The sequence below is a fragment of the Rhinopithecus roxellana genome, chromosome 4 (assembly GCF_007565055.1).
Source record: "Rhinopithecus roxellana isolate Shanxi Qingling chromosome 4, ASM756505v1, whole genome shotgun sequence".
Classification (NCBI taxonomy): domain Eukaryota; kingdom Metazoa; phylum Chordata; class Mammalia; order Primates; family Cercopithecidae; genus Rhinopithecus; species Rhinopithecus roxellana.
This window is the reverse complement of record NC_044552.1, coordinates 167,214,230-167,226,063: the sequence shown is the minus strand read 5'-3', so window position 1 is coordinate 167,226,063 and position 11,834 is coordinate 167,214,230.

Below are 11,834 nucleotides of genomic sequence, written 5' to 3'. Positions count from 1 at the left end.
GCTCTCAGGTGAAGATAGTCTGAGGAGGATCAGAGATCCAGTACAGAACAACATGCCTCTAGTCAAATACTTGAAGGGAGAAGCTCTTAGGTATATCAGAGATGTTGTTCTGTAGGGGCTGAGAAATAAACCAATCAATGTGTTATACCTATGAGGAGATAAATTTCAACTCAAAAAATTATTTTAATTACAGAAATCAGAGCTCATCAATGTGAAAAAATGGAATAGGACTGATTTCAAATTATTCTTACTTCTCTCTACCTATAATGTCGGCAATCGGTTTGAATTATTACTTTTTTTAAATTATACTTTAAGTTCTAGGGTACATGTGCAGAACGTGCAGGTTTGTTACATATGTATACATGTGCCATGTTGGTGTGCTGCACCCATCAACTCATCAGCAACCATCAACTCATCATTTACATCAGTTATAACTCCCAATGCAATCCTTCCCCCCTGCCCTCCCCATAATAGGCCCCAGTGTGTGATGTTCCCCTTCCCGAGTCCAAGTGATCTCATTGTTCAGTTCCCACCTATGAGTGAGAACATGTGATGTTTGGTTTTCTGTTCTTGCGATAGTTTGCTGAGAATGATGGTTTCCAGCTGCATCCATGTCCCTACAAAGGACTCAAACTCATCCTTTTTTATGGCTGCATAGTATTCCATGGTGTATATGTGCCACACTTTCTTAATCCAGTCTGTCACTGATGGACATTTGGGTTGATTCCAAGTCTTTGCTATTGTGAATAGTGCCGCAATGAACATACGTGTGCATGTTTCTTTATAGCAGCATGATTTCTAATCCTTTGGGTATATACCCAGTAATGGGATGGCTGGGTCATATGGTACTTCTAGTTCTAGATCCTTGAGGAATCACCATACTGTTTTCCATAATGGTTGAACTAGTTTACAATCCCACCAACAGTGTAAAATTGTTTCTATTTCTCCACATCCTCTCCAGCACCTGTTGTTTCCTGACTTTTTAATGATTGCCATTCTAACTGGTGTGAGATGGTATCTCATTGTGGTTTTGATATGCATTTCTCTGATGGTCAGTGATGATGAGCATTTTTTCATGTGTCCGTTGGCTATATGCATGTCTTCTTTTGAGAAATGTCTGTTCATATCCTTTGCCCACTTTTTGATGGGGTTGTTTGTTTATTTTTTCTAAATTTGTTTGAGTTCTTTGTAGGTTCTGGATATTAGCCCTTTGTCAGATGAGTAGATTGCAAAAGTTTTCTCCCATTCTGTAGGTTGCCTGTTCACTCTGATGGTAGTTTTTTCTTTTTTCTTTTTTTTTTTTTTTTTTTTTTTTTGCCGTGCAGAAGCTATTTTGTTTAACTAGATCCCATTTGTCAATTATGGCTTTTGTTGCCATTGCTTTTGGTGTTTTAGACATGAAGTCTTTGCCCATGCCTATGTCCTGAATGGTATTACCTAGGTTTTCTTCTAGAGTTTTTATGGTATTAGGTCTAACATTTAAGTCTCTAATCCATCTTGAATTAATTTTCACATAAGGAGTAAGGAAAGGATCCAGTTTCAGCTTTCTACTTATGGCTAGCCAATTTTCCCAGCACCATTTATTAAATAGGGAATCCTTTCCCCATTTCTTGTTTCTCTCAGGTTTGTCAAAGATCAGATGGCTGTAGATGTGTGGTATTATTTCTGAGGACTCTGTTCTGTTCCATTGGTCTATAGCTCTGTTTTGGTACCAGTACCATGCTGTTTTGGTTACTGTAGCCTTGTAGTATAGTTTGAAGTCAGGTAGCGTGATGCCTCCAGCTTTGTTCTTTTGACTTAGGATTGTCTTGGCAATGTGGGCTCTTTTTTTTTGGTTCCATATGAACTTTAAAGCAGTTTTTTCCAATTCTGTGAAGAAACTCATTGGTAGCTTGATGGGGATGGCATTGAATCTATAAATTACCTTGGGCAATATGGCCATTTTCACAATACTGATTCTTCCTATCCATGAGCATGGTATGTTCTTCCATTTGTTTGTGTCCTCTTTGATTTCACTGAGCAGTGGTTTGTAGTTCTCCTTGAAGAGGTCCTTTACATCCCTTGTAAGTTGGATTCCTAGGTATTTTATTCTCTTTGAAGCAATTGTGAATGGAAGTTCATTCCTGATTTGGCTCTCTGTTTGTCTGTTACTGGTGTATAAGAATGCTTGTGATTTTTGCACATCAATTTTGTATCCTGAGACTTTGCTGAAGTTTTTTATCAGCTTAAGGAGATTTTGGGCTGAGATGATGGGATTTTCTAAATATACAATCATGTCATCTGCAAACAGGGACAATTTGACTTCTTCTTTTCCTAACTGAATACCTTTATTTCTTTCTCTTGCCTGATTACCCCAGCTAGAACTTCCAACACCATGTTGAATAGGAGTGGTGAGAGAGGGCATCCCTGTCTTGTACCAGTTTTCAAAGGGAATGGTTCCAGTTTTTGCCCATTCAGTATGATATTGGCTGTGGGTTTGTCATAAATAGCTCTTATTATTTTGAGATACATTCCATCAATACCGACTTTATTGAGAGTTTTTAGCATGAAGGGCTGTTGAATTTTGTCAAAGGCTTTTTCTGCATCTATTGAGATAATCATATGGTTTTTGTCTTTGGTTCTGTTTATATGCTGGATTACGTTTACTGATTTGTGTATGTTGAACCAGCCTTGCATCCCAGGGATGAAGCCCACTTGATTATGGTGGATAAGCTTTTTGATGTGCTGCTGGATTTGGTTTCCCAGTATTTTTTTGAGGATTTTTGCATCGATGTTCATCAGGGATATTGGTCTAAAATTTTGTTTTTTTTGGTGTGTCTCTGCCAGGCTTTGGTATCAGGATGATGTTGGCCTCATAAAATGAGTTAGGGAGGATTCCCTCTTTTTCAATTGATTGGAATAGTTTCAGAAGGAATGGTACCAGCTCCTCCTTGTACCTCTGGTAGAATTCAGCTGTGAATCCATCTGGTCCTGGACTTTTTTTGGTGGGTAGGCTATTAATTATTGCCTCAATTTCAGAGCCTGCTACTGGTCTATTCAGGGATTCAGCTTCTTCCTGGTTTAGTCTTGGGAGACTGTAAGTGTCCGGGAAATTATCCATTTCATGTAGATTTTCTAGTTTACTTGCATAGAAGTGTTTATAGTATTCTCTGATGGTAGTTTGCATTTCTGTGGGGTCAGTGGTGATATCCCCTTTATCATTTTTTATTGCGTCTATTTGATTCTTCTCTCTTTTCTTCTTTATTAGTCTTGCTAGCGGTCTATCAATTTTGTTGATCTTTTCAAAAAACCAGCTCCTGGATTCACTGATTTTTTTGGAGGGTTTTTTGTGTCTTTATCTCCTTCAGTTCTGCTCTGATCTTAGTTATGTCTTGCCTTCTGCTAGCTTTTGAATGTGTTTGCTCTTGCTTCTCTAGTTCTTTTAATTGTGATGTTAGAGTGTCAATTTTAGATCTTTCCAGCTTTCTCCTGTGGGCATTTAGTGCTATAAATTTCCCTCTACACACTGCTTTAAATGTATCCCAGAGATTCTGGTATGTTGTATCTTTGTTCTCATTGGTTTCAAAGAACATCTTTATTTCTGCCTTCATTTCGTTATGTACCCAGTAGTCATTCAGGAGCAGGTTGTTCAGTTTCCATGTAGTTGAGCGGTTTTGATCGAGTTTCTTAGTCCTGAGTTCTACTTTCATTTCACTGTGGTCTGACAGACAGTTTGTTATAATTTCTATTCTTTTACATTTGCTTTTACATTTGCTGAGGAGTGCTTTACTTCCAACTATGTAGTCAATTTTGGAGTAAGTGTGATGTTGTGCTGAGAAGAATGTATATTCTGTTGCTTTGGGGTGGAGAGTTCTGTAAATGTCTATTAGGTCCACTTGGTGCAGAGATGAGTTCAATTCCTGGATATCCTTGTTAACTTTCTGTCTCGTTGATCTGTCTAATGTTGACAGTGGAGTGTTGAAGTCTCCCATTATTATTGTATGGGAGTCTAAGTCTCTTTGTAAGTCTCTAAGGACTTGCTTTATGAATCTGGGTGCTCCTGTATTGGGTGCATATATATTCAGGATAGTTAGCTCTTCCTGTGCATATATATTCAGGATAGTTACCTGTAATGGTAAAGGAATTGATCCCTTTACCATTATGTAATGGCTTTCTTTGTCTCTTTTGGTCTTTGATGGTTTAAAGTCTGTTTTATCAGAGACTATATTGCAACCCCTGCTTTGTTTTGTTCTCCATTTGATTGGTAGATCTTCCTCCATCCCTTTATTTTGAGCCTATGTGTGTCTCTGCATGTGAGATGGGTCTCCTGAATATAGCAAACTGATGGGTCTTGACTCTTTATCCAGCTTGCCAGTCTGTGTCTTTTAATTGGAGCATTTAGTCCATTTACATTTAAGGTTAATATTGTTATGTGTGAACTTGATCCTGTCATTATGATATTAACTGGTTATTTTGCTCATTAGTTGATGCAGTTTCTTCCTAGCATCGATGGTCTTTACATTTTGGCATGTTTTTGCAATGGCTGGTACCAGTTGTTCCTTTCCACGTATAGTGCTTCCTTCAGGGTCTCTTGTAAGGCAGGCTTGGTGGTGACAAAATCTCTAAGCATTTGCTTATCTGTAAAGGATTTTATTTCTCCTTCACTTATGAAACTTAGTTTGGCTGGATATGAAATTCTGGGTTGAAAATTCTTTTCTTTAAGGATGTTGAATATTGGCCCCCACTCTCTTCTGGCTTGTAGAGTTTCTGCTGAGAGATCTGCTGTTAGTCTGATGGGCTTCCCTTTGTGGGTAACCCGACCTTTCTCTCTGGTTGCCCTTAACAGTTTTTCCTTCATTTCAACTTTGGTGAATCTGACAATTATGTGCCTTGGAGTTCCTCTTCTCGAGGAGTATCTTTGTGGTGTTCTCTGTATTTCCTGAATTTGAATGCTGGCCTGCCTTACTAGGTTGGGGAAGTTCTCCTGGATGATATCCTGAAGAGTGTTTTCCAACTTGGTTCCATTTTCCCCCTCACTTTCAGGCACCCCAATCAGACGTAGACTTGGTCTTTTTACATAATCCCATATTTCTTGAAGGCTTTGTTCATTTCTTTTTCCTCTTTTTTTCTTTAGACTTCTCTTCTCGCTTCATTTCATTCATTTGATCCTCAATCGCTGATATTCTTTCTTCCAGTTGATCGAATCAGTTACTGAAGCTTGTGCATTTGTCACGTATTTCTCGTGTCATGGTTTTTATCTCTGTCAGTTTGTTTATGGCCTTCTCTGCATTGATTATTCTAGTTATCCATTCTTCCATTCTTTTTTCTAGATTTTTAGTTTCTTTGTGCTGGGTACGTAATTCCTCCTTTAGCTCTGAGAAGTTTGATGGACTGAAACCTTCTTCTCTCAACTCGTCAAAGTCATTCTCTATCCAGCTTTGATCCATTGCTGGCGATGAGCTGCGTTCCTCAGTTGAAAATGCAGAAATCACCCATCTTCTGTGTCGCTCGCACTGGGAGCCGGAGACTGGAGCTGTTCCTATTTGGCCATCTTGCTCCGCCCCTGAGCTGAATTAATTTTATAATTAACAAAAATAAATTTTTAAAGTAATGATAGAATGAACTCTCATGAAAAATAATGTTTCCTACTACCATCATGATTTTACATAAATAGGCTGAATGACTAATTGTAAAAAATTCTGTAAAAAGAAAATGATTCTTGCTTGTCAAGAGGTAAGGTAAAAATGATCCTTGCTTGTCAACTGGCCATCCTGCTTTGTCTGCCACTATGCTGATTTTAGCTTTGAAAGTTCTACATCCTTAGAAATCCTTCGGTCCTGGAAAAGCTCGAATTGTTGGCCACCCTACTTGAGTACATGCTAAAAGGCAGTGGTCACATACAAGTGCAGCTGACCATGCCCGCTGTCACATAAGAACTGCCAACCAAAGTAGATGAAAGGAGTCATTACTGCCAAAAATTCCTGCTGTGTGGCAGCTAGGGGCCTGAAGGAATCAGAGAGCACTCCCCACACTGTAGCATTTGCCTTTAGATTTTACTGCTGCTTTTTTACAGACAATTCAGTTCTGTTCAGCATTAATTGACATGGTCTATGAATTTAATCAAGACATTTCCCCGCTAAATCCCTCCAAAGACTTTCCATTGCCCTTTGTATACAGTCCAATATCATTAGTAAGGCATCCAAGAAAGGCCTTCTATCATCTGGTCCCTGATTTCCTTTCCAGTCTCACCCACTGTCACATTGTTAGTTTGCTATAATCCTGTAACCTTGATTATCTCTCTATTCATCTGATATATTGTACCTTCTAACACAGCATCTTTAATGATGCTATGTGGCCCCCACTCCCCACCTTTTGGCCTAGATAACTCCTTCCTATGCTTCCTATTGGTTCCACTTCATGGACATATCTCCTGACCTATTGAAACCATAACAATAGTAAATTTCCCTTTTCTGCTTAGCTAGTATCTTGTTCATTCTCTTTGTAACATTTTGTTTTAATGGTAATATTTTTCTTATTAAATATCTCTTAATCATGTGTCTCCTTCATTATACAGAAGAGTCTATGAAGGCAGGGATGATGTCTGTCTTATTTTTTGCTATATTCTGAACACAAGCTGGGATGTTGAATCAACATGGTCACTATATTGTGGAGTTCAAGCTATAGAGTGGTTGATCTAACATCACATGATACTAGAGCCAATTCAAAAAATCCAAGACATGTGGTTACTGAAGCTAGGAGAAGCCTGTGACTTAGAATTCACAATTCTAACTCCTACTGCAACAAAACAGGATATATTCCTGAAATCCCAGTCAAAATTCTTAATGCATATTCCCAGTGAGCTGGTGCTAATTAAGTGTCATAATATTTAGTACTCTACTTCCTTTGTAAGTAACTTCTATTTGCTGGTCTGGGAACTCAACTACTCCTTTAATCATTGCATTCCCAAAGTCCCCTTCAATAAATAACAAAAGAACTTTAGGAGAATACAAAAGAAGTTTAGGAGAATAACTCATCTGTAATTTGGAAATTGTCTATATAGTGTCCTCTGAATTCATTATGATTTATTATTTAATGTCATTATATAAGCATAAATTACTCCAATTTAAAGTAGAGGTAATTTGAAATATTTTTACGGTTATTAAGACTAACAACAAATATCTCATTCTAAAAAGTGTAAGAAGCCAAATTGACTTCCTGTAAAACTCTATTTATAAGCTTTGAATGTTTACAATTTTATGTTTTCAAATGTTTATGAAGTTCTTTCAAAATTTTTTTGCCTTAAACCATTTTTTCAATTTGCTGATGATGTAGTTTATTAAAAACCCAATAATTGAATTTCACCAGAAGAGACTGTGAAATACTCCAGCGTATTTATTGTGAAGGCATAAAATAGTTTAAGTCTTTTCAGATAATACTGCCATGTAGAAAATTATTTTTTATTATTGGAGAGTTTTAAATGTTTTTTTAAAAAATGTGGTTATTAGGTCAAATATGACCATGGGAAATTCTGCATCTAATAAAGGTTTTAAAACCACATTTACTTAATAGACATAAAGAATTTTACCTACTGAATTACACAGTCTATAGTACTGGTTTGAACTTTTATAATAAACTATGCACTATGAGAACATTTTGTTGAAAGAAAAGCAATACTGGATTATCTAAACAATCTTAACACAAATATGAGTTTAAAGTCTCTTTTCAGGCCAGGCACGGTGGCTCATGCCTGTAATCCCAGCCCTTTGGGAGGCAGAGACAGGTGGATCACTGAAGGTCAGGAGTTCGAGACCAGCCTGGCCAACATGGTGAAACCCTGTCTCTACTAAAAATACAAAAGAAAAAAATTTACCTGGGCCTGGTGGCATGCCTGTAATCTCAACTACTCAGGAGATGAGGCAGGAGAACTGCTTGAACCTGGGAGGCAGAGGTTGCAGTGAGCTGAGATGGCACCACTGCACTCCAACCTGGGTGACCGAGCAAGACTCTGTCTCAAAAAACAAACAAAAAAAAAGTCTCTTTTAATAAAAATTTACTTCAGATTTTAGCCACATTTTTCTTCACTACCACTATATTATGTAATGTGGCTATCGTTTTATAAATAAAAATGTATTAGGCCATCATAGTCCTTTACTCGTCATAGGGACAAAAAAGAGAGAGAATCTATGACCCCACAAAGCTTATAGAATGAAATAAAATTATAGAAAGATCAACATACTGGATAGTTGAGATTTGTTCTAAGGAGTTCTTGAGTACAAATAAGTAACCCAGCTATTTACCATAGACTGAGGAAACGGCAATTTCAGACCATTAAATACTTTCCACAGCTCAACCCAAATATAAACCATTCTCAGCAATGCCTGAGAATCCCAAACTGCTTTTCTCATGTATTTCCCAAGATCCTAGAAAAGCCCTGACAAGAGCTTTCCTCTGAGCTCCACATCACCCTCCTAACAGTGCAAAATGGAATTCAACTAGGAAGGGAAAGCTTTCGGCCTTCCTTTGTATATCACTGTGCCTGTCTTCCCACTCATACTTTGTTATCCATTCATACACTCACTTCTTCTAACAGGCATTTAGTCAGCAAACATGTACCTATTGTTCCCTAGGCAGCTTATAAGCATTGAAGACATAAGATAACACATGCTGTTTGTCCTTGGAGAACTTTCAATATAAAAGGGTCCACGGATAGGAAAGAGATAATTGCACCACATGAAAAGTTAAGTTAAGATAGACTGTGGACAAGCGCCTAGCAAAGCAGAGGATGAGTTCCCCTCAATCAAACTCAGGGAATTAAAGGCTTTCTTAGGCACTGTGATACTTTTACAGGGTTTTGAAAAATGAGTAGAAATTAAACAGAGGAAAATGAGGACAAAGGTGTTCTATGAATAGGAATTAATATACACAACATCCAGGAGAAACAAAAGAGCATGCTGCTTTCAGAAAAATTTAAGTATTTGTTTTTGCTAAGAGCAATGAAAATTTGGGAAAGACTGGTAGGAGACAAAACTAAAGAGACAGCAGGAGATTACAATGGGCCTACATGCCAGGCTAAGGCATCTATTAATATTACGATAAAAACTATGAAATCCATTGGTTTTAAGCAGAGGAATGACACAATCACAGTTAATTTTTGGAACTATTACTCTGACAGCAGTGTGGAGAATGAATTAGAAGAGCTCCAAATAAACATTAGGAGACCAGTTAAGACAATTCTGCTATAATCCAGGCAAAAATAATAACAATCACAGTAACTAACATTTATGAAGCACACATTGTATGCTGGATTCCATTCTTAATGATTTTATATGCATTAGCTTACTCACTTGCACTATCACTCTACAAGTCAGGTTGTGTTCTTATTTTTACTTTAAATATTAGTCAACTTAAAATAAAAAACATAAGTAACTTGTCAAGGCCTATATAATGAGTAAGCAGCAGAACTATGATTTGAACTTAGGTCTATCTAGCCTGGAATTTCATCACCATGCTGTAGGAATTAGTATCTGACCCTGAGGACTTGAGGAGTGAGATTAGAAATGTAATGAAAAATATATATGTATTTATTTAAATATGAAAGATATATATGAATATGCATAATATATAAAACATATATGTGAATATATATGAAAGATATAGATGTGAATATATATAATGTATGAAAGATACATGAATATATATGAAATATATAATGAAAAGATTTCTATAAAAGATATACAGATATATAATGAAAATATTTTATTACATATATATGTAATGAAAGATATAGAAAGAAAGAGAGACAGAGAGAGAGATTGTTGTATTATGAATAATTTAAATTCACTTTAAATTTTGTAGTCCTGGGATGATTAAATATATCACAAAAATTAGTGAAATAGATTCTTCAGAAGCCTACTTACATGAAAAAGAAATTCCTTAGAAAAAAAAAGCTCACTTTGGAAATACAGAAATTCAAGGTGTAACTATGGCTGCAAGTGAACAAATCCAACAGAGTAAGTACTAATTGATTGGGAAACCAATTGGGTATCTATTATTGATTGCTTATTATTTGACTTTTCCTCTGGTCTATCCCGTAAGGATACATAGGGAAGCAACGTATCCTCCTCTCTTTCTTCATAGGACATACAAGTGCCAGGTATCCATCCCCTAGCTCCAGTGCAGTGCCGTGAGCAGAAGCATAGATGAGAGAAGTGGTGGTGGTACAAATTCACAAGAACAGTGCTGGCCATAATGCCTGTGGGAGATGGCAGAAGATTATCAACGTCAGTAATAAACAGTTATTCCCTAGCTAGAGGAAGATCATTTGGGTTCTGTGCAATTAGTTAGTGTAACATATTACAAAGTGAATCCAACAGAATAATCACTAAGAACTGTAATCTCCTCATGCCTGGACCAATTGGTGAGTATAAAGGTGAGGAGAAAAGTTCATTTAGGCTCTGGAAAAAAAACTGTGTCTGATCTCTCAGGAAACCTAGCATGGACTGGTGCATAAAATGATTGGAAAATAATTATTGAAAGCCTAGCCTGAGCAGCTAAGTCATCCCATATGCATAGGATGCAAGACATGGATAGTGTCCTCTGCACATGCCACTTCTTCAAGTAAGTTCTCAGTGGTGAGTGGAGGTCTCACTGCTGGCTGCAAGAGGTATAGGTGAGGTAAGTCAAAACTCTCCCCCTGGAAATAATCTGTCATTACCAGTTGTGGGATGTATATGAAACACTGTCAGAGCATTGATTTCCTTCTACTTCCCTAGTGTACCAGAAGGTGCCACATCTATAGCCTGTCCCTGTGTCTGAGAGTCTGTCCCAGAAGAAATGGTGGAGTGGCTCAAGTCAAAAACCTTTTATATTTCTATTATTCCAAGTTGGGATTCTCAGGTATGGCACATAAGAAATTTGAAGTATTTTACTGGAAAAAGAATGCAGCAGAGGTTCAACCTTAAGCCTAAGTTCTGTTTGCCTTAGGATTCAGCTGTATGTATTTGGGCTTACTTGGAAGATAGGTTCCCCTAAGTCTGCCAAAGTTCTAATTAAATAAATAATCAGGAAACACTTTAAAGAGAATTAATAACTTGAAAGACTTTACTTATACAGCAATCATCAGGCATGTAGTAGCAATAATGAACTTTAACAGCAACACTGGGAGTCATGATATATAGTGTCCTAGACACTAAGCACCAGCATTCTTGGTATATTTTGTTTTGGGTTTCCACCACCTTAATGCAAATAACACAAACATCAGAAGTAGTAGCAACATTTTTATAAGGCAGTAGTAGTGGCTCTGGGGGACTTCTGCAATATGATATTGCTGGCATAATTTACTATTAATGTCAGAAGCAATTGAAGATATAAGAAAAAGACACTAGGTGACATCAGCAAGATAGCCACTATGGTTTGAATGTTTGTCCTCTCCCAAACTCACTTGATATTTAATTGCCATTTGTAAAAGTATTAAGAGGTAGTACCTTTAAGAGGTGATCAGGCCATGAGGCTTGGCCCTAATAAGTGGATCAATGCCATTATTGCATGGAGTGGATTTGTTATCATGGCAATGGCTTTCTTATAAAAGAACGAATTCAATTACCTTTTATCTCTCTCACTCTCACTTTGCCCTTTTGCCATGATGCTTTATGCCACATTATGATAGAGAAAGAAGGCACTCACCTGATGCTGGCACCTTGATATTGGACTTACTGACCTTCAGAACTATGGGCCAAAAAAAAATCTGTTTATTATAAATCATCCAGTCTGTGGTATTCTGTTATAACAGTTCAAAACATACTAAGGCAACGATGGAACAGAAGTTTTCAGCTCTTATCCTCTCTTGGAAACATCAA